The sequence below is a fragment of the Neomonachus schauinslandi genome, chromosome 6 (assembly GCF_002201575.2).
Source record: "Neomonachus schauinslandi chromosome 6, ASM220157v2, whole genome shotgun sequence".
Classification (NCBI taxonomy): Eukaryota; Metazoa; Chordata; class Mammalia; order Carnivora; family Phocidae; genus Neomonachus; species Neomonachus schauinslandi.
This window is the reverse complement of record NC_058408.1, coordinates 28,801,650-28,806,702: the sequence shown is the minus strand read 5'-3', so window position 1 is coordinate 28,806,702 and position 5,053 is coordinate 28,801,650.

Below are 5,053 nucleotides of genomic sequence, written 5' to 3'. Positions count from 1 at the left end.
CCGTGTGTGTGTCTGTCTGTCTGTCTGTCTGTCTCTTCTCCCCTAGGAATCTGAGCAGCTGCGCCTGATGGCCTTTGAGACCTACAGGGCTCTCTTGGCTAAGGTCAAGAGGACAGTGCTTGTCTTCCCCTTGAAGCACCAGGTCCTCAACTTGATAGTCCTCCTTGTGCTCCACCTGGAGGATGTGAATATCAGCGTGGCTCAGGTGAGAGGCCAGGCCCTGGAGCCTGGTCTTCCGTCTCTGGTTGTCATGGAAGGTAAATGCTGACAGGTGTTAAGTGCTAAGGAAGGGGCTGTGGCGAGACTGGAAGATGCTGGAGGAGTTGCTTTGTCTCTGACCTTGGCGAGTGGCCGGGAGGGGCCAGATGTGACCAGATGCTTGCACCAGGGTTTTCTCTACCTCCTGGCTCTCCCCAGCTGGTCACCAGCACACGGCAGAATGCCCTGGGTGGGAAGACTCCAAGGAGGAAAATCCTAGTGTCTGGCACAGTGCCTCTGCCTGGTTCTCTGCCCTTGGCTTCATGGCCTTCCCACCAAGTTGCTCCCTGCACGCTCCTTTGCACTGAATTGAGAACACCCCGCACCACCACCACCAGCAGAGAGGTTCCGATGAAGCAGGACAGAGAGAGCCTGGAATTGGTCCATGTTCTGGGGGGCCAGGGATGTGATGGCAGCTGGGGAAAGTTGCGAAGTGGCTGATGCGATTTGTAACAGGACTCTCGGTTTCCAGATGAGGCTGCTTTGCCATGGCAAGGCCCCCGATGGACACAAGTGACGAAGCTGCTGGATGTCTTTGGGGAAATCTGTTTCGGGGAGACTGTTTTCGGGGTGTGGGAAGCCATGCGGTGGGTGCATGAGGCTGGGAGGTGGGCAGATTCATTGCTCCGGCTCTCAGTGTTGTACCACAGCAGCTGGGAAAGTCTTTACAACCAGGCGTCTCGACCTGCTCATCAGTGGGGAACAGGTGTAGGCATAGCCAAGCTGCCTAGAGGACCCCGCCTCCCTCCGCACCCCTGGGTCCCTCTGGGTTCCCTGGAGTCTTCCCTCCCTCCAGAACTGGACGTCCTGCCATTGGTCTCCCCTCCTTGTGCCCTTCTGTGTCTTCTCCCAGCCCTGTCCCCGTAACTCCCCATGCTGAACCTTCCTGTCTCTCCAGATCTGCCGGTCTGCCCTCTGCCACACGGCCTCCATACTGGGCTGGTCAAGGCTCAAAGTGATATTTGCCGAGAAAGATGTGTGGACTATCCTCAGAGCCCTGGTAAGGCGGCAGCTTACTCACCATTCTGCTCCATGCAGGGAGGGTGGGGCGGCCAGCAGTCTGTTTCCTGAAGCGTCTGGGGTTTGCAACAGCTGCAGCTTAATAATGAGATGCTCAGTGAGCATGTACTTTGTGCCCAGCACCTTGACCTGGTTCCCGCCCTCCCATTGCTCCCTAAGTTGGGGAACTAGACACACAACTAGACAAATTCAGAACACTGTGGTGAGGGCTAAAAGAGAGGAATGTACTTCATAGTACAAAGGAGGGGTGACCAGCCCAGTCTAGGACTTGAAGGAAGGCTTCCTGGAGGAGGTGTCATCTGGGAAGAGGGAAATGGAAAGCAGGATATCACTTAGGCAAAGAAAAGGGATCAGGAGTGCAGGCCGAGGTGCTGCCATACACAGGATGTGGAACAAAGCACTCACTCCATTCCAGGGACTTTGCATACGTCATCTTATATAATTTGATCCTGAGAAATAAGGGCAGAAGAGCCTGGTGTGTGGGGAGCAATCAGTGGCTTGGACTCATGCGAGCCGGGGCAGAAAACTCAAATGCCTACAAGGCCATGAAGGAACATTAATCAGAGAAGCATACTGGGTGGCCCTGGCGGGGAATCGAAGATCCTGGAGTCCAGCGAAGGCAGTGCCTCTCAGCACGGTCAGGATACTGCACAACCTCGTTCTGTTCTCGGCGTGGTCAGACACTGCACAGCCTGGTTCTAGTACATTCTCAGTAACTCCTCCTTTATCCTGAAATGAAATTCATAGATTATATCATCTACCTGTATAGATTTCCAAAATAAATATAATGCCCTGACTCCAAAGGAGAAATGAAAGTAATTTTAAATAAAATAATGTGTAAATATGTATGTGACACAACATAACATAAATGGCATGACTACATGACATGATATAACATAACATAATGTAATGTACTATAACATAAATAATAGATGGGAGTATCTGGGCCCCATTCCTCTGGAAGACACGATGAAGTAGTTGACTCCTTGACCTTCTCTGTGGAATCTCTGTGACTTGACCTACTACAAATGCAAAATGGTACTGGATTGTTGTGCTGGGGACTCAAATGCCACAAGAAGTGTGGCCTTTAGTGATGTGACTTTCAAAGTGATGAACAATATTTGGTGAAGGTCTACATGACATGAACTACAGTCTTTCTTTGCTTCATATTGTAGATGCATCTCCAGGAGACCCAGTGTGTATTTGAACTGTGAAAAAAATATTCTGTGTTATATAAAAGACAGGGTCAGGTTCTGGGCATAGATAATTAGAAATAGATTTTTGATACAAATACACAATGGGACATTAGAAATTAGTGTACTCCCTCTCATCATTCTGACGACCAAAAACATCCCCCCAGCTCTATAATTCCCCTGGGACAGTACACTCCCCAGCTGAGAGGGTTGAGAACCAATGGATTGAGTCTGAAATAGAGCGGGCTCAGTGTTGCTAGATTTTCCACTTTGTTAAGACAAGCAGGAAATCCTGATCTTAGGTGAAATTTACCACATTTTTCTTGGCAAATAACTTACAATGTTTAAAAATTTGTGTGGAGCCAACGAAAAAAGTCTGCAGGCTGGTTTTGGCTCATGAACTGGAGGTATTCAGTCTTGACCTGGGAAGCAGGAAGCAGGAGCTGGGGCTGTACTGTGCAGGGAGGGTTTGGGCACGATAAGGCACAGGACTTCACGCTGTAGGCAACAGGGAGCCACTGAAGTGCTCTAAGCCAGTGGTACCATGGTTAGATAGCTGTGTGCTTTAGACAGACCACCTGTTGCAGATTGGAGGATAATTTCACATGGGACAGGACTGGGGTCTGGAGAGAGAGGATCCAGGGAGAAAAGATGAGGTCATGAAGACAAAGACATGGAGGGATTAGCCAGGGCTGGAGAGCTAATTGATGTGGAGCATGAAGGTAAAGGTCAACTCTTGGGTTTCCGACTTGGGCGAATGCTGGTGTCACAGACTGGGGTCAGGAATACAGAGGCAGGAGCAGGTGTGGAGAGGAAGATAGTGTAGTGGCTTGATTTTGTGCATGTCAGGTTTGTAGAGCTTGGGAGATCTATCCCATTGGAAATAGACATAATCACCGAATCACTGAGGCTTGGAAAACAGAGCCGTGCTGGAGATGTGGATGTGTGGACACTGAGTTGCAACCATGGCTCATCGAAGGGAATTGCATAGAGGGAGAAGCATATGGTTCGACATCAGGATCCCAGGAAATGTCAGTTCCGAGTTTCCCAGGAAGGAGACCAGGAAAGGAAACCAGGCCAAGAAATAGAAGAACAAGAGGAGAGGAGGGTGGTGGTCATTTAGGAAGAAGACAGTTTCAGGAAGCAGTGAGTGGTCAACAGTGGGTGGTAACAGAAGCGGGAGTCCAGGGAGATAAAGGCTGGATGTGCGTGTTGGGTTTGGACCATGGAAGCCAGATCTGAATCAGCAGCATGGTGCAAGGAGACCAGGTTGCAAGAATCCAAGGGTTTCTCAGGGTAACTTCAAACCTGGGGGAGATGAGCAGTGGGTGGGGCTCCATCTCACACCCCCTTCAACCGGAGCAGTCCCACTTTTGTTGGTTCAGAATCTTAGGTTTCCAGTTAGGATTTTTGTTTGAAGAAAAGATGTTCTACCAAAAAAGGTTTGACAAACCCTGGATGTAGCCTCCTCATTTGAGTACTCAGGCTGCAGTGTAAAGGGGGAGTAGGAGAGTCACTGGGAAGGACACACAGGGGATGGGGTTAGGTCTTTGCAAAAGGCAGAACATGTCATCCCCCAGAACCTTCAAGGCAGGGAATCTGGATGAAGTGTGTGCATGCCTAGGCAGGGAAAGAAAAGTATTAAAACACTTAATTCCATGTGGCCCTGCTTGGCTCTGTTTAAATAGAAGGGTGTAGACATGATTGATTCTATTGCAGCCTAGAGCAAATGACCTTGAGATTGAAGATTTTAAGCCAAGACATACAAAGCAATATTGAAACAACTGGGTTCACTCCTCTATGTTTGGGAGTAGGAGGAATGTGTGAGCGAAAGATTGGGGTAAATCTATTGGAAAGCGATCCCCCTGTCAATCCAGGAAGGCTTCATGGAGGAAACAAGACTTCAGGAGCTAGGGTGGGAGGGGATGGAAATGTAGAATTTTGTTTAAATAATTTATTTTAAAAAATAATCTCTATACCCAATGGGGGAGCTCAAACTCATGAGTCCAAGATCAAGAGTCGCATGCTCCACCAATGAGCCAGCCAGGCACCCCTAGAATGTTTTGACAGGGTTTTGCACCAAGCTGATGTCTCTGGATGGCCCGAGGGGGGCAGGAGGACTGTCAGTGGGCACCTTACCTAATCCAGCTCCTCTTCTTACAGCTGGGGCAGGAGGCAAACAAGGCCCTCTGGTTTCTGAAGCAGTGTATGACTCTCTTCAAGAGCCCACAGGCCCCCATCCGCCAGGCAGCCGTACGGTTTGCAGGTACCACTTTCCCTCTTCTTGGAGCCACTGTGTCCTTGTCCCGGAGTCCTTCAAACAGCCTGAGGACCTGGGACATGAGGATATAAGGGCCTGAGGTAACATTGGAGGTTGGAGGGGCTCTCTGTGGAGCTCCCAGGATCGTTCCTGTGATAGTCCGCATATTCTCCACCCACCCCTCCATCTCTACCTGTTCCTCCACCTGCAGCAGGCTCCTGGTTGGGTTGGGTGACCTTTCCTGCAGCGGAATGGGCCACGTCCTGGCAGGCCAGGCCAGCAAAACTCCCAAGGGGCGGGGCGTCAGGGTGTGGGCGCTGCT